This window comes from Schistocerca nitens, chromosome 3, assembly GCF_023898315.1.
Source record: "Schistocerca nitens isolate TAMUIC-IGC-003100 chromosome 3, iqSchNite1.1, whole genome shotgun sequence".
Taxonomy (NCBI): Eukaryota; Metazoa; Arthropoda; class Insecta; order Orthoptera; family Acrididae; genus Schistocerca; species Schistocerca nitens.
The window spans coordinates 617,977,657-618,004,279 of record NC_064616.1 but is presented as its reverse complement, the minus strand read 5'-3'; the positions used below and the strand labels follow the sequence as shown (position 1 = coordinate 618,004,279).

The window sequence follows — 26,623 nt, the reverse complement described above, 5'->3', positions numbered from 1 at the left end:
TAGGTGTTCTTTTTTCCCATGCGCTGTTCGGGAGTGGAATGGTAGAGAGATAGTATGATTGTGGTTCGATGAACCCTCTGCCAAGCACTTAAATGTGATTTGCAGAGTAATCATGTAGATGTAGATGTAGACCAGACGACAGCGAGGAAAACACTGGTCAATAGCTCGTGAACCGCTCAGGGAGTCACTACAGACAATGAAGGAATCACCCGAGCAGGAGCGGATATACTCTAGGGCGCGAGAGATGGCGACCAGCTCAGCAATGAAAACACTTCAGCCAGCCTGCAGTGAGTGTTGTTCATAATCATCTCCTAGAGTAAGAGCATAACCAACACGACCAGCAACCATCGAACCGTCAGTATAGACAACGTCAGAGCCTTGAAACACGGCAAGAATTGAAAGAAAGCGGCTGCGGAGGTCCTCAGCAGATACTGAGTCCTTTGGGCCCTGTGCCAAATCGAGCCAAAGGTATGGGTGGGGCACACACCTCGGGTGTAGACGTATATGGGCCCGGAAAACAGGAGGGAGAGAAAAAACCTCAAGCCCAGAGAGAAGAGCCCGGACACAAACTGAGATCGTAAACCCTGATCGGGGCCACCACTCTGGCAGATGTACGACCGAGTTGGGGAACAGCAGACGGTAACTGGGATGCCCAGGCGAGCTCCAAACGTGGGCAGCGTAAGCGGCTATTAATCGTTGGCACTGGATCCGCAATGGAGAGACACAAGCCTCCACAAGTATGCTAGTGACAGGGCTTGTGTGGAAAGCTCCAGTGGGGAGTCTGATTCCGCTGTGAAGGATGGGGTCAAGCAACCACAACGCGGAAGGGGATGCCGAACCGTAAGCCATGCTACCATAATATAGACGGGACTGGATTAATGCCTGGTACAGTCATAAAAGGTAGACCGATCGGCACCCCAGCTGGTGTGACTCAAGCAACGAAGAGCGTTAAGATGCCGCCAGCACGTTTGTTTAAGCTGCCGAATATGATGGAGCCAAGTCAACTGCGTATCAAAAATCAATCCCAAAAACCGATGTGTCTCTACCACTGAAAGACGTTCGCCGTCAAGATAAAGCCATGGTGCAAGGTGAACAGTGCGACGCCGGCAGAAATGCATAACGCAGTTCTTGCCAGCCGAAAACTGGAAGCCATGTGCTACAGCCCAAGACTGCGCCTTGCAGATAGTGCTCTGCAGCTGCCGTTCAACAGCTGCAACGCCGGTGGAGCTATAGTATAGGCAGAAGTCATCAGCATGCAAAGAAGCTGAGACAGACGTTCCCACCGCCACAACAAGCCCATTAATTGCAACTAAAAAGAGGCAGACACTCAAGGCGGATTCTTGCAGGACCCCATTCTCCTGAACTCGGGAGGAACTATGGAAGGCCGCAACTTGCACGTGGAAGGAACGAAAATCGGGAGCGGAACCCAAAGACCCCACCTATGAAGCATGGTGAGGATGTGATGTCGCCATGTCGTACCATACACCTTCCGCATGTCAAAAAAAGACAGCAACCAGATGCTGGTAGCGGGCAAAGGCCGTACGGATGGCAGACTCCCGGCTCACCAGATTATCGGTGGCAGAGCAGCCCTTACGGAACACACACTGAGACGGAGCCAGAAGGCCCTGAGACTCAAGTAGCTAACTCAACCTCCGGCTCACCATGCGTTCGAGCAACTTGCAAAGAACGTGGTGAGGCTAATGGGGCGGTAGCTGTCCACCTCCAGTGGGTTCTTGCCAGGTTTCAACACAGGGATTACGATGCTTTCCTGCCATTGCGACGGGAACTCACCCTCAACACAGATACGGTTGAAAAGGTCTAGGAGGCGTCTTTGGCAGTCCACTGAGAGGTGTCTCAGCATCTGACAGTGGATGCGATCTGGCCCGGGAGACGTGTCAGGGCAAGCAGCTAGGGCACTTTGGAATTCCCACTCACTGAATGGAGCATTGTACAAATCAGGGTGGTGTGTGTGAAATGAAAGGCTCCGACATTCCAACTACACTTTCAGGCAGTGGAAGGCCTGTGGGTAATTCGCAGGAGTGGAACTCTGAGCAAAATGCTCCGCTACAGTACAGACGGCTCCATTCAGTGAACGCGTAGGTACGCTGATGGGGTCCAATAGCCATAGAGTCGACTAATCTTGACCCAAACCTGTGATGGAGAGGTACAGAGGCCAAAGATGAAGACATACCTTTCCCAGCACTCCTGTTTGCATCTGTGCATGAGGTGGCAGGCTCGTGCAAGGAGCCGTTTAAAGGCGATGAGGTTTTCCAACGAAGGATGCCGCTTCTGACGCGCTGGAGGGCCCGCCTGCGATCTTTAATCGCCTCAGCAATCCCGGGCAACCACCAAGGCACAGTCCGACGCTGAAGGGACCCATAAGAACAGGGAATGGCAGATTCTGTGGCAGTAATGATGCCGGTGGTGACCAAGTGAACCAACACAGCAATGGCGTCATTGGAAAGAGGCTCAATAGTGGCAATGGAGGTTAACAAGTCCCAGTCAGCCTTATTCAAAGCCCATTTGGGGAGGGGACCAGGTGAGCGACACTGGGGCAGTGACAGAAAGATCAGAAAGTGGTCACTATCGCACAAGTCGTCATGCACACTCCATTGGACACACAGTAATAGGCTAGGACTGCAGATAGAAAGGTCAACGGCTGAGTACGTGCCATGCACCACACTGAAATGTATGAAGGCACCATTATTTAAAAGAGAAAGGTTGAGCTGTGCCAACACTTGCTCAATCACAGTGCCTTGGCCTGTTGACACTGATCCACCCCCAGAGGGTTTTGGGCAGGAAGTCCCCCAGTAAGAGAAAAGGTGGCAGCAATTGGGCCATCACCTCAGCCAGGACATGCTGCAGGACATCACCATCTGGTGGAAGATAGAGACTGCAGACAGTAACAGCCCAAGGCGTCAACACCCGAACAGTGACAGCCTCTAAAAGTGTTTGTAGAGGGACACACTCGCTGTAAAGAGAGTGAAGGGCATAGATGCAGACACCATCAGATACCGTCTCATAAGCTGCCTGGTTCTTATAACAACCCCGATAGCCATGGAGGGCGGGGGTTCGCATCACTGGAAACCAACTTTCCTGAAGAGCAATGCAGAGGAAAGGGTAAAGGCTGAGAAGTTATCGGAGCTCAGCAAGATGGTGGAAAAAACCGCTGCAGTTCCACTGGAGGACGACACTGTCCACGGCCGAGATAGGTGTGAAGGGACCAAGGAGGCAGATTACACTGCTGGGTCACCTACTGCCACCGATGGAGTACCTGTTCAAGTGACATCGATTGTGTCTGAGGGTTCGGCAAGATCTAGGTCCTCAGCTTATGCCAGAATCTCTACCTCATCCGCAGACACAGATTGTAGGTTGTGGTGAGGTCTTAGAGGTCTTCTTCTTGGACTTTTCTCACTGCTGCTTGGGTTTCAATGGCTGGGAGGGCTTCACTCATTCAGTCTCTGGGACGGAGGGGGATCGCGAAGCAATACGAACAGCTGCTTGTGAGCACTTATGCCACTGGCGGGCGTCATCCCTCCCACTGGTGGAAAACTGGGAAGGGAGGGACCCAAGTGACCCTTTGCGAGCGAGAGGAACTGAAGAAGTTTGACACTTCTCTGGCTTAGAAGCGTGGATGGACTTCCCCGATGGGTGGAGGGGTGTTGCTCCTGAGGTAGGTGGCGCAGGAGCAACTGGGTGGGTAGTTCCCCCCCCACGGTCAAGGGAGCATGTGGAGTCGTACGGCTCGGGGAGCCGACTGGAATTCGCTGAACTGATGGGGCTATCACTGTTGTCATAGCGGCGGCATATGAGGAAGTCATTCGCACAGGATGGAGTCGTTCATATTTCCTCTTACCCTCAGTATAGGTCAGTCGGTCCAGGTTCTTATATTCCTTGATTTTCTGCTCTTTCTGTAAGATCCTGCAGTCTGGCAAGCAAGATGAATGATGCTCTCTGCAGCTGACACAGATGGGAGGCGGGGCACATGGAGTATTGGGATGTGATGGGCATCTGCAATCTCGACGTGTGAGGCTGGAAGTACAGCGGGAAGACATATGGCCCAACAAAGCACTGCATCAGGGGAGGGATATAGGGCTTGACATCACAACGGTAGACCATCACCTTGACATTCTCTGGTAATGTATCACCCTCGGAAGCCAAGATGAAGGCACCAGTAGCAATAGGATTATCCTTTGGGCCCCAATGAACATGCCGGACGAAATGTACACCTCGCCGTTCTAAATTGGCACCCAGCTCGTCATCAGACTGCAAAAGAAGGTCCCTATGGAAAATGATACCCTGGACCATATTTAAACTCTTATGGGGTGTGATGGTAACTGAAACATCCCCCAACTTGTCACAAGCAAGTAACCATTGTGACTGGGCAGAGGATACCATTTTTATCAATACTGATAAGTCCTCCACCTCCCCAAACTTGTCCTCTAAATGCTCTACAAAGAACTGAGGTTTTTTTGACATGAACGACTCCCCATCAGTTTTCATACAAACTAGGAACCAGGGCAAATAACGGTCACTGCCATCCTGAGCCTTTCGCTCCTCCCACGGTGTGGCCAGGGAGGGGAACGATTTGAGTTTGTATTTCTGAGCGTTGAATTGAGCCCGAGAATGCTTAGAGACTGCTGGCAGCTGGCCACCAGCAAGAGAAGATGTGCCACGCTTAATTGCGTGTCATATGTCCTGATGCCACCCACACCAACCAAGGGACCTCCACACAGGCGCCACCCAGCTGCGGCAAGGGCCACCTGTCAGGATGGCCATTGCCGGGAGTCCCGATGCTCCAGAGAGATACTCATCTACTCCTTGGCATATGTGGGGAGTTAACAGGGCACGCATCAGCAGAGCGATACCTGTGTTGTCAGGGGGCTACAACCAACAGGGTACATGGTGGCCCCACCACAATGGACTGGCTACCGTGCTGGATATTAGGTGCAAGGAAGTCCATGGTCATCGTCTCCGCATAAAGCAACACTGCACAGTGCATGGTGGAAATCACACCCAGGAATGTATCCTCACCCAAGAGATGGAGAACGAGCGGGACTGCAATGCAACGACGGGAAAGCTGTCTAAAGATCTCAATGCACGATGGACAAAACGCACCATGTAAGGTGCCCTTCCCCAGCTGGGTCGTTCTTCGGAAGAATTTTGAAAGATGGAGGTCAAACCCGAGAGGGGACGATCACATGAAAGCCAAAACGTGAGAGACTCCTTTTAGTCGCCTCTTACGACAAGCAGGAATGCCACGGGCCTATTCTTACCCCGAACACCCAGGGGGGGGGGGGGGGACAGAAGGGGGGGGGGGGCAGAAGGTGTAAAACACCCACAGAAGACTGGTCCATAGCTGACTACAGGGAACAAATGCACAACTGAGGTCACATAAAAGGAAGACTGCAACTACCTCTACTGATGTCACTGCCCAAGTGCTATGTACGGGCACAGAAGTGATAGAGCTCTAACAGTTTGCGGTGTAATTTCTAATATGAAATTTCTGTGAAAATGTCTCAACTGTAAAATATCATACATTTCACACAGGTTACCTGAAAGCTTCAGAGGAATTCAGATAGGGGAATTAAAATTATAAACACTACATCATTATTAAACACAATTTAACTTCAAGATGACTACTTAAAAAATTTGCTTCATTTTCAAGTTTCTGTAAAACATGCACTGCTGAACCTTGATATTATGTGAAAAATATGATTTTTATATCGTGTGGCACATGAATACGTACATTTATTCAGGAGGAAAAACAAGAAAATAAGTCACACCACTGCACATAAATCTGCATTATACAGAAAATTTAAGTAACTTTTATCTACTATTGTTTACAAGACAGTTGTTTATTACTCTAGAACAATTATTTGTGAAACTATTTTTCAAAATTCAAGAAGCTTTTGAAATGATTTTTTTCACATCTTTAACCCAAGTGGATGCCTCTGAAACGTGAGAACAATCAATGGTCATTTCCAGAAGCTGTTTAACTACTTCCCTAAGATTAAGATCTGTGCTGCTTAAGAACAAACATTCAAAGTCGTTACACAGATGTGTTTGGAATAATTTTTATCCTTCAAGAAAAACTTGAAATATGAAATCAGACTTATGCTTTAAGGCACCTCTGCACAGATTGAGCAAATATGAGTTCATGCCACTATTTATCCAATTTGCAGTGAATTCCTCAGTACTAAGCATAAGCAATTTACATTTATTGTACCCGCTTATTAATTTTAATGAATTACATAACATCTTATGTAGAACAGCACAAGGAAGCCATTCAAAGAGATTTCTGTTTAACTTGCACCTTCATGAACATGCTGTAAAAGTCTAGTACACAATTTCCCATCACACATTTCTACAAAATTCCATCTCAGGTCTGTAAAATGTGAAGTCCCTGGTAATCTTATGTGAGAAGTAACTTAAACATTGTTCCATCACCCTATGCTAACAAAGTTTGGAATTTGTCCGGCTCACTCCTCACAATAAAATTAAGTTTCTCTCCACACAAATCCTTTTCTGCTCTTTCTTCTGACAATTTCCTTGCAACAGAAAGACGAACAGATGTGCGGGAAGGAACAACATCCTGTGTCACCTTGGGAACTGGCCTACCAACTGTTAGCACAGAAACATCTCTCCTCATTTTATCTTTGGTAACTATATGCTTCACGACAAAATGTTAAGCACTTCTTTCCAGGTGTGAAATTTTCATGATGAATTGCTTGCAACCACTTATCCCGAATGTTTGCATCTTTTGGAAACTAAAGTGCTAAATTATAAAATCTTTTTTACCCTGTAATTTGCAGTGATCAAAAGTATCCGGCCACTTCGCTGAAAATTACTTACAAGTCCGTGGTGCCCTCCATTGGTAATGCTGGAATTCAATATGGTGTTGGCCCACTCTCACAGCCACACTCTCACAGCCACACATTCGATCAGGTGCTGGAAGGTTTCTTGGAGAATGGCAGTCCATTCTTCACAGAGTGCTGCACTGACGAGAGGTATCGATTTTGGTCGGTGAGGCCTGGTATGAATTCAGCATTCCAGAACATGTTAAAGGTGTTCTATAAGATTCAGGTCAGGACACTGTGCATGCCAGTCCATTACAGGGATGTTATTGTCATGTAACCACTCTGCCACAGGCCGTGCATTATGAACAGGTGCTCGACCATGTTGAAAGATGCAGTCACCATCCCCCAATTGCTCTTCAACAGTGGAAAGCAAGAAGGTGCTTAAAACATCTCAAAGTCGGCCTGTGCTGTGTGAGTGCCACGCAAAACAATAAGGGGCACAAGCCCCCTCCATGAAAAACATGACTACACCACCACCTCCGAATTTTACTGTTGGCACTACACACGCTGGCAGATGACGTTCACTGGGAATTCGCCATACCCACACCCTGCCACCAGATCACCACTGTTCAATCGTCCAATGTTTATGCACCTTACACCAAGCAAGTCATCGTTTGGTATTTACCAGCGTGATGTGTACCATGAAATCCGAGTTTTCTCACCTCCACCTGTCAGATTTACAGTGGATCCTGATGCAGTTTAGAATTCCTGTGTGATGGTCTCGATAGGTGTCTGCCTATTACAAATTATGACCCTCTTCAACTGTCGGCGGTCTCTACCAGTCAACAGACGAGGTCAGCCTGTATGCTTTTGTGCTGTACATGCTTCCACTTTACTATCGCATTGGAAACAGTGGACATAGGAATGTTTAGGAGTGTGGAAATCTCGCATACAGACGTATGACCCAAGTGACACCCAGTCACATGACCACGCTCGAAGTCTGAGTTACACAGAGCACCCTCATTCTAATCTCTCACGATGTCTAATGACTACTGAGGTCACTGATATGGAGTACCTGGCAGCACAATGCACCTAATATGAAAATAAATTCCTCACTGAATACTGGTGCTTTAAACTTTGTAGGTTTTTGCAGGATACCTGAGTTCTGTCTTCAAGGTGTCCACCAGTTTAGGTTTATCAGCATGAGTCAATGCGCTCTGACCGAGTCAAATAAAGCTGTGCCCATTAGTGCTGACCACTTTTGAATACATCATACATCCATGCTACTTTTATTTGGCTCAAGCCCCACATAGTATGGCTCTGAGCACCATGGGACTTAACAGCTATGGTCATCAGTCCCCTAGAACTTAGAACTATTTAAACCTAACTAACCTAAGGACATCACACAACACCCAGTCATCACGAGGCAGAGAAAATCCCTGACCCCGCCGGGAATCGAACCCGGGAACCCGGGCGTGGGAAGCGAGAACGCTACCGCACGACCACGAGTTGCGGACCCCACATAGTATTCTAGGTTGTGTTTTGTAAGCAATCTCCTCTGTAGAATGATTGCATTAGCTTTAGTTATGTCATGTTCCGTCATTTTCCCATTTATTTTATTGATATGATGTGGAACAAGTCTGATTACAAGACAGACAGACACACACACACACACACACACACACACACACACACACACACAAAAATAGTGCTAATATTAATATCACTAAAATTTTTAGTTCTACACATGCAAACTACATTTAAAGGTACCTTTTTTTTTTAAGCATTTCTGAAACAGAAACTCTTCCATGGAGTAGAAGTAGTTGTCCAAAAGAAATTATTTTAAGGTAGATTTAAAACTTGATCTGCTACCTGCCAGACACTTTATGTTGTTTGGCAAATGATCAAAGATTTTTGTTGCTGAATAATGTACTCCTTTTGGTATCCAGACTTAAGAGAGTAGTCAAGGAGAGCATGGCAACTGAGACCAAATGTTTCTAAAACTGAGGTAAGCCTGTTCCACCTCTCTAATCGCCTTTCATCAGCAAAGATCAGTCCACAGTTCGGCCCTCTTGGCACAGTCAGATACAACAAAAGCCCAAAATACCTGGGAGTCACTTTGGACAGAACTTTAACATACAAAAAAACTCCTTTCCAACTTGGCCAAGAAGATACAAACATGAGTGAACCTTGTGAGAAAGCTGGCAGGCAGTATATGAGGAGCAACCACATCAGTCCTCTGAGGAGCATCCCTTGCACTGGTAGACTCTGCAGCAAAATACTGTGCACCAGTTTTGCTCCGAAGCGTCCACGTAGTGAAAGACGTCCAACTGAACTCAGTTATGAGAGTAATGCACCAGTTTGGCTCCAAAGTGTCCACGTAGCGAAAGTAGATGTCCAACTGAACTTGGTTATGAGAGTAATTAGTGGTACAGTCTGGTCTACACCTACTTGCTGGCTACCAGTGCTTTCAAACATCTGTCCACCAGACCTCCGTCGAAAGGCTGGGGGTAATTGGGTCAGTTACACCAGCCGAGTGCAGCACTAGAATATTATATTCCACCAACCTAATGGGGAAGAAGAACAGCAGATATCAGTGGCAGAAAGCCGAATTTAAGGTTTGGCAGCCAGCTCGTCAACATTGTTCATCATGAGGTGTTGGTGTGACGCAGATCCTGTATAACTGAGTGTCACCACCAGTTTGGGGGTCAGCACAGACATCCCAATCATCATAATGGTCACTGTCATAATGCAGGTCATCACCTAGGTGATGCCAGAGTGATGCTGTCGCCATAACTATCGTCAGATGCCATCAACAATAGCTGCCTGTCATTGGAGTCATCACTTGGGATGCTTTGTGATAACACACTGTCGCTTTGGGTGCTGCCGCCCCAATGCCGTGACCATGGCAGGAGGCGGGGACCCTGGCCCGCCAGCGCCAGACAGCTGCCGCTGGGGATGCCCACTGAGACAGGACATAGACCTGCCCAGCTGCCATGCCCCCCCCCCCCCCAGCCACCGACACAATACAGGCCCGTGGCGCATGGTTTCAGCTGCTGCATTAAGTCCCTGCAAGGCCAGAGCACTGCTGTCAAGGCAGCAGTTCGAGTTACACCAGTGCAGCATCAGACGCAGCAGCGGGCGCACTTGTGACCATCTGCCGGTCACCTCCATCATCACCAAAACTATTACGAGTGGAATCAAACCTCTCCCAGATGGCCCCACAGCCAATGTATTGCAGTTAGTTAATAAATGATGTTACTCTGTCATCAGGAGCGATCCGTGTACACATCCTCACCATCGAATCTGGTGATGGGCAATGGAGTCCCGTGGCTGTTAACACAGCCCGTTTACAATGGTATCAGATGTTGGCCATTTACAGTTTGTCAAGTAGACTTTCAGACATGTCTGTAAAGCCTGGTGTACCACTTGCAGCCATGTAACATGGCATACCGTCAATGGTGGACTGGAGATGAGCGTCTTGCCTTGTCTGAGAAACGGTTTCAAACACAATAGGAATTGCTGTTGTCTGTGAATTCAGGATCATCTCTAGCAGTTTCCTAGCAAAATTTGCAAAGGGAATTGCAAGCAATGGGCATGTGGAGTACCTTGCACACTGTCACTGCTCACAGTGGTACATAAATTTTCATGTCTTCAATGGGCCCAACAACACAAACTGAACAGTGGCCACCTGGCAGTATGCTGTGTGGTGTGTGGTCAGACAGACTGCAATTTTGCCTCTTTTCAAATGATGCAAGTGGCCGAGTACACCAACAGACCAGTGACGTGAGTAATCCACAGCATATACAGAATTTTGTACTGTGGCGTTTTGGGAGCATATTTGTACCATGACCTGGACATAGGCATTTATGTTACCAAGGACATGAACCAGGATGTTTACTTCAACACGGTTGGTTGGTTGGTTTAAAAGAGGGGGGAAAGGGACCAAACTGAGGTCATCGGTCTCTTGTTCCTAATAAAACAATGCCACAAGTGTGAGAATAAAATAGACAAGACATATAACACAAAACGGAAAGAAAGGAAAGACCACAAGAACAAAGGAAAGGCAACAAACACTAAAAGGAACAAAAGAGAACAAGAGAACAACAGAGATATGCGAGAAACAGAAGGGAGTAACACAAGGAAGCAGATTACAGTGGTTGGCCGACCACGAAAATAAAAAGGAAAAGCCAGCCACCCTGCAACACACTACAACTTCCACCCTAAAAGCACTAGGGTGGAGGACACAGAGGGCAAAGGACATGCGCAAAACTCAGATCGAATGATAAGACCCACCCTCACAGATGAAATGTAAAACCAAATCAGCCGACGAGGCATTGTCTGCTAAAATCAATGATAACGAGTCCAGCAACTGAAGATGAAGTCACAGGGCAGCCAAAGAAAGATATAGGAGAATAAGATGGGCCACTGTCAACCGGGTGCCGCACCGACACTGAGGTGGGTCTTCACGGCGCCGGAGATAGCCATGAGTCGCCCAAGCATGGCCAATGAGGAGCCTGCAGAGAACCACAGAGTTCCTGCGAGACGACCTCATCGAGGACTTCCACACATATGTGGTCAACTTAATGGCTCACAGTTTGTTGGGCGTACTGAGATTTTGCTATTCCATCTCCCAAAGCCGAAAAACCTTGCGGTGTAATAACGAATGCAGGTCAGTTGCGCGAATGGCCATTTCCAGAAGTGGTTTCCGTGTAGCCTGTTTGGCCAGCCTGTCAGCAAGTACATTTCCTGGGATTCCAACGTCATCAGGGGTCCAGACGAACACCACTGAACAACTGGACCGTTCCAGGGCATAGGTGGACTCCTGGATCGACGCTACCAAAGGATGACGAGTGTAGCATTGGTAGACAGTTTTCAGGCTGCTCAAGGAGTCAGTACATAAAAGAAACACTCCCCAGGGCATGAACGGAGAGACTGAAGTGCACGAGAAATGGCCACCAGCACTGCAGTGAAAACACTGCAGCCAACTGGCAAGGAGTAATGCCCAATATGTCCTCCACAAACATATGCGAAGCCTACGTGACCATCAGCCATGGAGCCATTGGTGTAAACCACTTCAGAGCCCCGGAACATGTCAAGAATCGAGAGGAAGTGACAGCAGAGAGCCACAGGGTTAATGGAGTCCTTAGGGCCATGTGAAAGGTGCAGACGAAGCTGCGGCCAAAGCGTACACCATGGAGGCGTACGTGAAGGGACTGCAAGTAGAGTTGGTAAAGGGAAGGACTCCAGTTTGGATAGAAGGGACCACACGCGAACTGCAATTGTTAGCCCCGACCTGAACCGCCAATGCGGGAGATGGACTGCCACAGGCGGGAAAAGGAGACTGTAATTCAGATGCTCAGGGGAACTACGAATGTGTGCTGCATAACTGGCGAGCAGTTGCACACGTCTGATCTGCAATGGAGGGACACCAGCCTCCACCAGTACACTGGTCACCGGACTCATCCTAAAAGCTCCTGTCACTAGCTGAACCTCGCAGTGGTGCACAGGGTCGAATAAATGCAATGCTGAAGGCACTGCCAAATCATAAACCACACTCTCATAGTCAATTTGGGATTGGACAAAGGCTCTGTAGAGCCACGGCAGCATAAAGCGATCTGCACCCCAATTGGTGTTGCTCAGGCAACGGAGGGCATTGAGGGTCTGCCAGCACTTCTGCTTAAGCTGACGAAAATGAGGGAGCCGAGTCCATCGAGTGTCGAAAACCAGTCCCAGGAATTTATATGTCTCCACTACAGTGAGTGAATCGTTATTAAGGTAAAGTACTGGTTCTGGATGAACGGAACGCCGCCAACAGAAGTGCATGACACACGACTTTGCAGCTGAAGACTGGAAGCTGTGGACTAGAGCCCATGACTGCACCTTGTGGATGGCTCCCTGGAGGTGTGGCTCAGCAACAACAGTACTGGAGCAGCAGTACAAAATGCAGAAGTCATGTACGTACAGAGAAGGTGAGACGGAGGACCCAACAGCAGCTGCTAGACCATTAATGGCCACTAAAAATAGAGAGACACTCAATTCAGAGCCCTGCGGGACTCCATTCTCCTGGATATGGATGGAACTATGGGAGGCACCAACTTGGACACTGAAAGTACGGAGTGACAGGAAGTTTTGGATAAAAATCACGAGTGGGCCCCAGAGACCCCACCTCACTCATACAATGTGGCAAGGATATGATGTCACCAGGTCGTGTCATATGATTTACATAAGTAAAAAAAGACGGCAACCAGGTTTTCCCGTCTTGAAAAGGCTATTCGGATGGTAGACTCGATGGACGCAAGATTATCAGTGGTAGAGCGACCCTGGCGGAAGCCGCCCTGACATGGAGCCAGCAGGCCACCTGACTCCAGGACCCAACCCAACCGTCGACATACCATACGTTCCATCAGCTTACAAAGAACACTGGTGAGGCTGATGGGCCGATAGCTTTCCACATCCAGCAGTCTTTCACCAGGTTTGAGCAGGAGATGTCCCTTGTAGCCAGATGAAAGATGTTTAATCATCAGGCGCAGGAGCTGTGTCGGGGCAATGTGCAAGGGGGCACCGAGGAGTTCTCACTCTGTAAACGGGGTGTTATAGCATTCACTGAGGCGTGTAGTGAATGAAAGCCGCCATTTGAGTGTGCGAAAAGCTGGAGGGGGGGGGGGGGGGGTAATTCTCCGACGCAGAGGCTCGAGCAAAGCGCCCAGCGCCAAGCACCCAGCACCCAGCAATCGCGTTTGCGTCAGTAGATGACATGCCATTTATGGTAACACCGGGGACATCTGTTGAGGCCTGGTACCCGAAAAGAAGTTTGATCTTTGCCCAGACTCGGGAAGGTGACGTATGGCACCCAATGGTCAAGACATATCTCTACCAACACTCCTGCTTCTCTCATTTGATAATGTAGCGAAGACGGGCACAGAGCCTTTAAGGCTATGAGGTGCTCCAGGGAAGGTTGGCGCATATGCCGCAGCAGAGCTCGCTGATGCTCCTTAATTGCTTCAGCGACTTCTGGCGACCACCAAGGGACTGACTTATGCCTCGGGCACCTAAAGAGCAAGGGATGGCCTTTTCTGCCGCGAAAACAATTGTTGTAGTCACTGCTCAACCATCACATCGATGTTACCATGTGAAGGAGATTCACTAGTGACAGCAGAGGTGAAAGTTTCCCAGTCCGCCTTGTTCAAAACCTATCTGGGAAGGCTTCTGTGCACCTGATGCTGGGGCAGTGACAGGAAGTTGATGAAGTGGTCACTACCACACAGGTCATCATGTGCTCTCCAGTGGATAGCTGGGAGAAGTCTTGGGCTGAAGATGTATAAATCAATGGCCGAGTAACTACAACAAGCCACACTGAAATGTGTGGCTGCCCCAGTATTTAAGAGGCAGAGGTTGAATTGCGACAGTAAGGTTTCCACATCTCTGCCTCGGCCAGTAATGGTACCACCCCACATGGGGTTATGGGCATTAAAATCTCTAAAAGTAGGAATGGTTTATGGAGTTGACCAATCAGTGCAGCTAATACATTCATAGGTACTGCACCATCTGGAGGAAGATATACATTGCAGACAGTTATTTCCTGTGTCATCCTCATTCTGACTGCCACAGCTTAAAGAGGGGTTTCAAGGGGCATTGCTGGGAACCAGGTTTCTTGGAGACGGATGCAAATAGCAGGTGTAAAGCTTAACAGTTGCCGTAGCTCAGCCAGGCGGTGGAAGGAACCGCCACAATTCTACTGGAGGATGACATCATCATGAGACTGGGAAGGGATGGAACATTCAATGAGGCAGTTTACGCCTCAGGGTCAGATGCTGCCACCATCTTTTTTCCTGAGCAGTCTATATCCATTGTGCCTGAGGGTCTGCAAGATCTAGCCCTATGACCAACTGCTTTTGGGCCCTTCAGCCACTGGTGGGTGTCTTCTTTCCCACTAGCAGAAACCTGGGAAGGGACTGACCCAAGCGATTCCTTCCCAGTGAGAGAAGCCGAAGAAAACTTATGCTTCTCGGGCTTACAAGTGGGGACAGACGTCCCTGCTGCTTGGGGGGGGGGGGGGGGGGTGTTGCTCCTGAAGTGGGTGGTGCAGAAGCAACAGGGAGGGAAATGCCCCCACTTCAAGGGGGCAGGTGTAGTCTCCCGGCTCTGAGAGGTGACTTGGGTTGGGGGAGCTGATGGAGCCAGAACTGTTGTAGTGGCGGTGTAAGATGATGTCATACGCACAGGATGCAGGCGTTCCAATTTTCTCTTAGCCTCAGTGTAGATCAGTCAGTCCATGGTTTTGTACTCCATGATTTTCCTTTCTTTCTGGAGCATCCTGCAGTCTGGCGAGCAAGGTGAATGGTGCTCTCCGCAGTTGACAAAGATGGGTGGTGGGGCACATGGAGTATTGGAAAGTGATGGGCATCTGCAATCTCGGCACGTGACGCTGGAAGTACAGCAGGAAGACATATGGCCAAACTTCCAGCACTTAAAACACCGCATCGGGGGAGGGATATAGGGCTTTACATCACAGAGGTAGACCATCACCTTGAACTTCTCGAGGAATCTATCACCCTCAAAGGCCAAGATGATGGCATCGATGGCAACCTGATTATCCCTCGGACCACGGTGGACATGCCGGACGAAATGTACACCTTGCTGTTCTAAATTGGCGTGCAGCTCATCATCGGACTGCAGAAGAAAGTCCCTGTGAAATATGATACCCTGGACCATATTTAAGCTCTTATGGGGCGTGATGGTTACAGAAACATCCCCCAGCTTGTCACAAGCGAGTAACACCTGTGACTTGGCAGAGGATGCTGTTTGGATCAAGACTGACACAGATCTCATTTTGGACAAGCTCTCCACCTTTCCCAAACTTGTCCTCTAAATCCTCAACAAAAAACTGAGGCTTCATTGTCATGGAAGATTCCCCATCAGCTCTTTAACATACAAGGTACCGCGGCAAATAAAATCCACTGTCAGCCTGACGTTCCTCCCATGGTGTGGCCAGGGAGGGGAACGATTTTGGGTTGCACTTCTGTGCGTTGAATAGAGCTCATGATCACTTAGAGACTGCTGGTGTTTCACCACCAGCAAGAGATGATGGACTACACTTCATCGCTTGTCATCCGCCCTGATTCCACCAACTCGGACCAGGGGCCTCCCCATCCAGCCACAGCAAAGGCCACCTGGCAGGATGGCCATTGCCGGGAGTCCCAATGCCCCAGTGGGATGGGCATCTACCCCTTGGCATACGTGGGGAGTTAACGGTGCAGGCATCAGCAGAGCGATCCCTGTGTGGTCAGGGAGCTACAACCAACAGTGTACATGACGGCCCCACCACAACAGACTGGCTACAGTGCTGGATATCAGGTGCAAAGAAGTCCATGGTCATCGTTGGCACAGAAAGCAACACTGCATAGTGCATGGTGGAAAACGCACCCAGGAAGGTGTCCTCGCCCTACAGATGGAGAACAAGCGGGACTGCAATGTGACGACAAGAAAGTGGGCTAAGGATCTCAATGCACGATGGACACGATGCACCTTGTAAGGCGCCCCTCCCCAATTGGCTCGCTCTTCGGGAAAATTTTGAAGAATGGAGGTCAAACCCTACAGGGGACCATCACATAAAGGCCGAAACGTGTGTAAGTTCTTTTAGTCGCCTCTTACGACAGGTAGGAATATGTCGGGCCTATTCTAACCCCTGCACCCGCAGGGGGGTTACTTCAACATTCTGGATGACCAAGTGTTGTCTTTTCGCCTACATCTTCATGATTATTATGTGTTGATGTTCCTTTCTACCAATATGACAACAGCTATATTCACAAGGCTGCATGTATACATTCCTAGTTTGACAAACACACTGGTACCTTACTACACCTCAACCAACTGGTTGGATCACTCAATATTAATCCCCTGAAAAACATCAGGTTGTTTGGGACAATGAGTGAAATATAGCAATTAACATCCCCACAGACTGACAACTCTGCAGGATATAATCATAAATGATAGTCTTCGGTAGGATATGGCATATGTGAAGAAATTTGTGCTCACGCTTCCTCAGCAAGATGGCTGTATTATCAGGGTTAGAGGCAGTGCAATAGGTGTCAACAGCTACCTGGACAACATACATCACATTGGTGGTACTTTGGTCTGCGCACGGCGTATATTCAAACCAGCTAACTTACCAGCGAATCAATAGAAGGCAACACCAGGGGCCAGGCCAGCAGTTGCTGCAAGGCACATGCACAGCCCTGATCAGTGCACGCATGCCGAACTATTTTCTACTTCCGCCGGAACTAAGTTTGAGCCAGTCAAACAGAAGTGTCACTCTGCGAGATAACTATTAGGGGTCGCACTGCAATGGCAGCCAGTAGTTCGAACACCACCTGCCACAATAGGAAGACCTCGCCTGGATGACATGTTACCACGATCAACTCCTCATTCTTCACGATCACCTTGAAGTGGGATTTTGCCAAATGGAATGCCACTGAGTGGAAAGGACTTGGAATGCTGTTTTGCTAAATCTTCCACACTTGGAAAATGTTGGACTTGGTGCCAGTATTCCAAACTAAACTGATACAGACTTCAAAGGATTCAAACTGTGATTGTTACTTTTCTGAACTTAGTTTATTTGAGCACTTGCTCAAGAGGTTTTTTTTTAATTTCTTTTTCTTCAGAAGTTAGTTTTTGTGTTAATACCAAATCTGTGAAGTTATTTCTTGTGTTGCAAATTAAAACCGTTAAAAGGTATACATGGTGACTACTTCGTGTAATACACTGAAGTGTCAAAGAAACTGGTATAGGCATGTGTATTCAAATACAGAGAGATGTAAACAGGCAGAATACGGCACTGAGGTCGGTGATGCCTATATAAGACAAGTGTCTGGTGCAGTTCTCAGATCAGTTACTGCTGCTACAACGGCAGGTTATCAAGATTTAAGTTAGTTTCAATGTGGTGTTATAGTCTGCACATGAGCAACAGGACACAGCATCTTCAAGGTAGCGATGAAGTGGGGATTTTCCCGTACGACCATTTCAAGAGTGTACCGTGAATATCAAGAATCCGGTAAAACATCGCTGTGGCCGTAAAAAGATCCTGGAAGAATGTGACCAACAAGTGAAGGGAATTGCTCAGCGTGACAGAAGTTCAACCCTTCTGCAAATTGCTGCAGATTTCAATGCTGGGCCATCAAAAAGTGTCAACGTGCAAACCATTCAACAAAATATAATCGATATGGGCTTTCAAAGCCAAAGGCCCACTCATGTACCCTTGATGACTGCATGACACAAAACTTTGCACCTTGCCTGGGCCCATCAACACCGTCATTGGACTGTTGATGACTGGAAATATGTTGCCAGGTCGGATGATTCTCGTTTCAATTTTATCGAGCGGAGGGACGTGTATGGGTGTGGAGATAACCTCATGAATCCATGGATCCTACATGTCTGCAGGGGACTGTTCAAGCTGGTGGAGGCTCTGTAATGGTGTGGGGCATGTGCAGTTGGAGTCATACAGGACCCCCTGTTACGTCTAGATATGACTGACAGGTGACACGTACGTAAGCATCCTGTCTGATGACCTGCATCCATTCATATCCATTGAGCATTCCGACGGACTTTGGAAATTCCAGCAGGAAAATGCAACATCCCACATGTCCAGAATTGCTACATAGTGGCTCCAGGGACACACTTCTGATTTTAAACATTTCCGCTGGTCACCAAACTCCCCAGACATGAACATTATTGTGCATATCTGGGATGCCTTGTACCGTGCTGTTCAGAAGAGATCTCCACCCGCTCCTACTGTTACGGATTTACGGACAGCCCTGTAGGATTTATGGTGTCAATTCGCTCCAGCACTGCTTCAGACGTTAGTCGAATCCATGCCACATCGCGTTGCAGCACTTCTGCATGCTCACTGGGCCCTACACGATATTAGGCAGTTGTGCAAGTATCTTCGGCTCTTCAGTGTGTAACTGAGGGAGGTATAAGTATAAGCATGATGTCTCCGGGGATGACTAATCTTCTCTCCAGTGTGCTTATTACAAGTTAAAGCTGTATTAACTATTATTTCCACGTCTAAAGACATGTCCACAAACTACACACCATACAGACATACTGCCCTGGATGAGGTACGGATGAACGCCACAAAAAACCTGAGGCAAATTTTTAATTTGGTAGTGTCATACTAACACTAAGTATTATAATGAAGAGAGAAGTCTGAGAATGTCCACATTGCTCTATGTGGCAGTATCACAAAAACTAAATAAAAGAGCATTATGTCTACTAACCTGCTGCCTCTTTTCACACAATACTTCAAAAATTATCTTTTTGTTGATTGTGTTCTACATACAAAAAGCCGGTGTTCACATTACTCTTCAAATGTGTGGCTAGTTTCGGTGAAAGATCATCATCAAGAACTGTTCAGATTACTGGCAAGAGTTACATATATACAAAAAAAAAATACATTTTCAAAAATATAATATTTATAAATAACCTTTAGTTGTGCAGAGGCAGAAGCATGACTAAACAGCATTTATAAAAATTGTAATTTTCACTGTGTTCATATTTGACGCATATATGGTACTCTCACTGTTAACCCAAACTGTGCTAGGTAACGGTGAAAATAGCAACACTCATTCTGCCCAACTGACAAAAAAGGGCCATTAGAAATATTGCATGAGGCAAATTTCAATATGAAAAATAATATTCTACATCCCTAGATGTTCTTATTGATAGGAATCAAAGATGACAATCACGTTACAGATCTTAAAACATGTACATTTACCAACTTTTTAATTGTGGACAACAGCTGACTTCGGAGATGAAAATCTGACCATCCACATATTGCTGTGTATTAATCTAACAGACAATGAGAGTAAATTATTTCACATTGAGTTAGGTACATAGTTTACGATTAATGTGGAGAACAATGTAAATGATCAGCATTTTCACACATTTTTCACTTATGAAAGTGTATGGCATTTGTAAACTGATGTTTCACAGCACAGCCAGATATCACAATTACAATCCATTGATCATAAAAATAACAAACCTAAGAGTATTAAATTTTACATCAAATGCTTTGGTGGGAGCTTTGTGTATTTCATTTGCTAATTTAACAGGCTCTGTTTGTTGTAACTTAAATACTATTTCCTTTATTAACTGTGTAAATAATGGCCTCATTTTCACTTTGTTTTTTGATTAGGATTCCGAGTTTTGGTTTGGGAGTACAGAAAATGATGAAAAGTGATGTTTTTTTATATTTTATGTTCATGTGCTGGAAATAGATCACAGACCCTAACACCAAATAAAAAGTTTAGGGAAACATTCCACGTGGGAAAAATATATGTAAAAACAAAGATGATGTGACTTACCGAACGAAAGCGCTGGCAGGTTGATAGACACACAAACAAACAAACACAAACACACACACAAAATTCAAGCTTTCGCAACAAACTGTTGCCTCATCAGGAAAGAGGGAAGGAGAGGGAAAGACGAAAGGATGTGGGTTTTAAGGGAGAGGGTAAGGAGTCATTCCAATCCCGGGAGCGGAAAGACTTACCTTAGGGGGAAAAAAAGACAGGTATACACTCGCGCGCGCGCACACACACACACACACATCCATCCACACATATACAGACACAAGCAGACACTCTGTGCTAGGTAACGGTGAAAATAGCAACACTCATTCTGCCCAACTGACAAAAAAGGGCCATTAGAAATATTGCATGAGGCAAATTTCAATTTGAGAATTAATACACGAAGCCTATAATGATATAAACTTGTACACATTACATTTTTCCAATCACAAGTGATGATTGCCCCCCCCCCCCCCCCCCCACACACACACACACACACACACACACACAGAAGATCGCAAAGAAATGAAGTGTTCACCACACAGAATAATGTGTTAATAAGAGACAGTGTAATTAGTATATGCTTTGAAGTGTGACTTAAGTTATATAAATGGTGCCTGTAATGTTTCATTTTGCATATTTCAGTACATGTCTGCCATATGCTGCGTTTATAATGTCTTATTTGTTGTGGGTGGTGACTCAAATCATGTTTACCATACCTATATAGGTCTAACAGACTGTGATCCCTTGAGGGATTAATTTTTTTGATTACTTGTATACTGGATCCATGTTTTTATGAGGTTGTGGTGACAGAATGAACTGTGGCCAAAAGTCTAGCTGAGGTCTGAAGGTAACAGTTCAGTTATAAGTTGGTGTAGCCAACAAAACTATTGACAACACTTTTATTAAGCCCATATACAGTGCACATTTCAAATCTGTATTTATGTCCCTCATCAGACACAATTTCCACAGTGTGACCTGAAACTTTCAGGTTCTTTATGTATTTCAAGTCAGTAATAGCAAGAGTAATATCAGCCCAAAATTTCTGTGGAGGTCCCACTAGTATATCAGAATTTATTTTGCTAACATTTTTGTCATTAGTGATGTTAACATTTGGTAACTTAAGTCTCATAAGTTTGTCATGTTAATGGAATTATCAGTCTATAGGTGTGATATCATGTTTTTAACTAATCCCACTAATAAACACATGGGTGCCTGAAGATGACAAAACACTGTGTAAACTTCTTGTGTGGAGGTATTATTGATAAACCAAATAAGTTACTGAAACTTAAGTTTCCCAAGCCTACATTTCTTTAAACAGCTGCAGATGTCAGCCACCCTCATTGTAATACTGACATAGTCCATGTGATAAATAATAAATCATTTGTTGTTATAAGTTTAATAGTACAAAGCTGGGCTTAGCAGTCCCTGGGTAAATGAAATGAAAGCATTCACAGCTTTGGTTGGGGGAATGAAAGTGGTAGCTTGGTATTGGGGAAAATCAATTTGGTATACAGGAGGGATTCCCAAAACAAATGGCAAAGAAGCAGCCATAAACACAAATCCTGTAAACTGACATGTTGCAAATTATTTTGATGGAAATCGCACACCTGAAATGCTCAAGTTTATGGGATTTATATTAGACTTAGATAAGGCTGGGGCATTTAGTGACTCACCAAAGATAATTCAAATGCTAAACAATATGAAATGGTGGATATACCAAGGAGTGTCAGTAACATTTCACTAAGACATACGAACGAAACTGCAATAACCAATTTCACTAAATTTATTTAGGGGGAAAGACTAGTACACCTACAACAGCTCACACAGAAACATCTTGTGCATGGTTTAGTTTTACACAAGCAGGATGAGTAAAGCCAGTCAGTCTCCGTGGCAGTTTGAACACTACATAAAACATTCCAAAATGGCAGCCTTAATTCACGGAAATGAAATTTGCATAAAACTGTGAACTCCGCACCATATTTCCATTAAAGTACAAAAAGAGGAACTACCTGTTCAGCTAAATAAAATACAACCTAATAAAAGTGTTACTAGAAATAACAAGGCTTTTTCTTTCTTTCTTTCTTTTTTTATGGGTCACAGGTAGCCCCTCTTACTTCCACCGTTATAAAGTATGTTGCGTAACAGCCTCTACAATTCCTGACACTCAACCCACTACCTACTCAATAAAAATATGTCCAGAGAGTAGTGCCACTTTGTACTTAACTGTAACAGAGAAACGCCACAGGTGACACATTGACAAAGCACCAGTGGTTAATGACATCACACATAAAAGAACAAATAGTTCGATACTCAGGGAATGGGTGCACGGGAAGTGGATGCAAGAATTCTGCACCACCACTCATGGCAAGGTCTTAGTGGAGGTGGCTTGTGGCTGCCTACCTCCAACTAGTTATGAAGTTTCATGTGGACTAGTTATGAAGTGTCGTGTGCATTGGTGTTGTATGGATGACTGTGATGGGTGCTTGTACAGTGTAGTGATTGGTTTCTGCTGTCACACACAAAGGGAAGAGAGAGAGTGAAAATCAATGCTGGCACATAGCCCACACCTCACGAATAGCACCAAGGGGGTTGCCAAGCTCATCATCCCCATCCGATGGATGAATCATCATCAACATTGTCACATGCCATCACTTCACAAGGCACTGCAGAGGTGTTTGGGTTTAACGGAAGCGTCCAGTCTCATCTGTCGGCCTTGACCCGTGATGTAAGGGTGGTGTTGTGTGTGACGTCACGATGGCGTGGAGTTTAGTTTACGAGTTGGTCATGTTTGTAGATGTTGTCTTTTTGCGGTTGGAGGTGTCCTCTGGTGGCGTGTATATGGTCTGCGTGTTATGTGGCATATTGGGTTCATTCGCGCGTCGCTGGTCGCAGTGGGAATTAATTTGTATTGACAGTGACTGAAGAACGGAAATTGGTTTCAGTGAGTCACCAATTAATTTTCTTTCTGCGGTGTTGATTGTTGTTATTGGTTTGCTGTTTGTTGTGCGGTAAGGTGTTTATTTTGTGGCTTCTTTTGTTAGGTATGGATATGACCGTGAAATTTAACAGTTCGCGGTTGCATGCTGAGATGGGGGAGGACATGACGTCCCTCATAAAATTTTTGCAGATGTTTGGACTGCTGGCCAAAATAGTCAAGTGCAGTGTCTGTAAAGAGAAGATGCGGTTAGCCAGAGTTCCTGCGTCTCGGACCAGGGACTGTCACATGTGGTGGTGTCGAAGGGATAACCTTTGGCACTCCATTAGACACAGTACCTGGTTTGAGAAGTCTAGGTTGGCCATGAGAGAGAGAGAGAGAGAGAGAGAGAGAGAGAGAGAGAGAGAGTTTTGATGACATTATTTTTGTTACAGATCCTCCATCAGTTTTTGTGCACACAAGACTGGTGTGAGTGAGAGGACAGTTTTAGATTGGTTTTCTTTTTGTAGGCAAGTTTGTTCAGAATATGTTAAGTATAGGGGTAAGCTGGGTGAGCCGAGGGTGGTGGTCGATATAAATGAGTCGCAGTTTGGGAAGAGAAAATATGGGAGGGGTAAGTCTCCAGTTGGTTGATGGGTGTGGGGGGCCGTTATTTTGGGTGGGGGTGGGTATGCTGATTGTATTTTCAGGCTTTTGGGGGGGGGGGCGTACAAAGAGGGAATTGGTGGGGTTAATTTAAGAGTATATAAAGGAAGGGAGTATGGTAGTTTCAGAATCTTTTCCATCTTATAGGGGGTTGGGGAAGAGGGGTTACGATCATTTAGTTGTCAATCATATTTTAGAGTTCACGCATTACAAGAGTGAGGTGTGTACTAATACAATAGTGGTTTTTTTTTTGGGGGGGGGGGGGGGAGCAGTTAAATCAGTTGTAGGGAGGGGGAAGAGGCACCCCCTTCTAACCTGCAATCTCATTTAGATGAGTATTACTGGCAGAAGAATGTCCCTGGGGAGTACTGCATTTTTTTGAGGGCTGTTAGTAAAATGTATAGGCCAAGGGTGATTAGTTGAGGTCGTTTTGTAAGTGGCGGAGGGGGGGGGGGATGGTAATGTAACTTAAGGAAAGTATCCGAATCCAATTTTTTAGTTGTAGATGCATTTTGTATCGGTAGCTGTTGTTGATGTGTCCGATTCCAATGTATGTTGTCGTATGTGTTTTGGTATCTTTAGTTGTAACTGACTTCTATACTTTAAGGGAAGTGTCCGATTCCGATGTGTCATTGTAGCTCTGTATTGGTATCGTCAGCTGCAGTTGACCTATATAGGCCAAGGGAAGTGTCCGATTCCAACGTACGTGTGTTTTGGTATCGTAATTTGTCTTGTGGTATTGATAGTTGCAGGATGATGATAATTTTCGGGTGTTGGTCATTATTTTGTTGTATCGACAATTGCAGTTGACCTATGTAGGTGAAAGGAAGTGACCGATTGGTATGGGCATTGTTAGTGTAAAGGAATGTGGGAATTTTGTGTTTTTATGTCGTCGTTTTGTGTGGTTTGGGGTCGTGGTGTGTGTGTTTATATTTAGTTTGTCCCCCCTCAAAAACACCAATTGCTCGCGCTGAGCCCGTTAGTTTGATTATATTTTTGGAGGGAGATGTGTTTGTTGTTTTCATATGTATTTTTGTGTTTGTTGTCGTGTTTATGTAATGACCTCACAGGTGCCATATTGGAGACGTTGAGAGGGGTCGTTTCCGCCATATTGATGACGTCATGGTTCAAAGCAGACGGGTGGAATCAGACGCTACTGTAATCCCGAAGTTTGGAATTTAATCTAGGACACTGGCACAAAGACTGGTGACCAGGAACTCTATGCCACCACCTGTCCTCCCTCTGTTGGCCAAATACAGGCAGTGAAAATTTCATCAACCACCAGAATTCGAACCAGCTTGTCTCCGAATTGAGTCCCACTACACAGGCGCACGTAAGCGACCTCTGCTATAGAGGCGGGTTTCATCACATAAATACTTTATCTTACATTTCATGCTAACAGGCCTGTGTGTACGATCCATTATTGTGCCTTAATGCTTCTGGGTTTCCATCAAAGAAACCTAAAGAGAAGTAATTCAAATACCTTCATAAATGCTATAGTTTCTACTTTCGTCTTCTTGCAAAACTCGCATGAACAGAACAGACATTTGTATCGTCATAGTAAAATGTTCACCTAATTTCGTTATCAGATGGTGGTAAAAAAAAGTTAAGTGTTTTAAATTTACTATCCATCATTCTTAACATTCGCTTTCGTAGTATTTTGACCGGCAGCATTGTCTATCATCAGACTAACACACTATACGTTAATTTTATATATATATATATATATATATATATATATATATATATAATTAACGTAATTTATCAATGACATGGGAAATGTCATATCCCCAACCAACCTTGTAATTGCAACTACAAAGATATGCTATCATTACAACTTAGTCGACGTGTCACATGCCGGTTGCGAATCTCCAAGAGATTTCGGCCCTCAGATGCCTCCAACAAACGAAAGAGCATGCCAGCGCTTATAGCGCACAGCGTTCTCATAGCAGACGGCAGTTTACCAAATATTTGGGCAGGGCTTAGTACCCGTTGCTAAATCAAAAAGGGATATTATGTATGCTAAGTATTGTATATTTTGGCCTTTGATTTACACTGTATTACCTTGACAAATCCTATACCATTATGAAATGATCCTTGGACGAGTAAAGAAGTAAATTAATTCCAATGCTGCTGTAGACTATTCTTAACACTATAAGCAAACTGACACTTTGCTGCAGTATATGGGCAACAGTGGACACTCGATTAACAGGCATGATTTGAGTAATTCACATCCATGGTATAAAGAATACACTCACAGACAATCTCAGTCAGGCCACAGGTTGGTGACAGCATTAATTTGAAGAATGTCTGCGAAGGGCATAGACAACAAGCAGGCCAACAAGAATGCAGCTTCTGCTCCAGTCGCTAGCAGAAAGAAGCCCGATATACACAACCTACTTTGCAACTACTACTTCCACACTTGTCCTGTTTAATATAAACTCTCAAACATTTTCGAAATATAACACACTGAACAACAACACACAACTACATACCGGCCAATTCAAATTACTGACACTTCTCCAAAGATATATCTTATAATCACAGATAAGACACTTGCAGCTATTGCCAATATTTGAGAAGTAAATCTGTTGAGAGCTGAAACGCCATCACCTACATCTACCTGAATTGACAGGACCGACAACAGTTTCTGTGGAACACAATTGCCAGTAATTGTTGAAAGTACTCATAGGGAACGTTATTTTATGTGAAACTACTAGTAAGAATCAAGCAACTAGATAAATGCTGGCGAAATATTCACTTCTGCGTGACCTTCAACGATGCATAACAGGCGATTCACACTAGGCGTCAACAGACCGTCACGTCATGTCACGTGAGGGTGTATTCACGCTGGATGTCACATCTCCCCACGTAAATTCGCTTGAGCCCGG

The 26,623-nt window shown here is 45.8% G+C and overlaps 1 protein-coding gene across 1 annotated transcript in view; it reads right to left on the bottom strand.

Moving 5' to 3' along the window:
• The window catches only part of LOC126249683 (uncharacterized), a 176,276-nt gene extending 150,031 nt beyond the window's left edge, over positions 1-26,245 (bottom strand). The window contains exon 1 of the mRNA XM_049951361.1: positions 25,991-26,245. The gene's annotated coding sequence lies outside the window, so the exon portion shown is untranslated. The remainder of the gene's footprint in view (positions 1-25,990) is intronic.
• Positions 26,246-26,623: the final 378 nt, after the last annotated feature.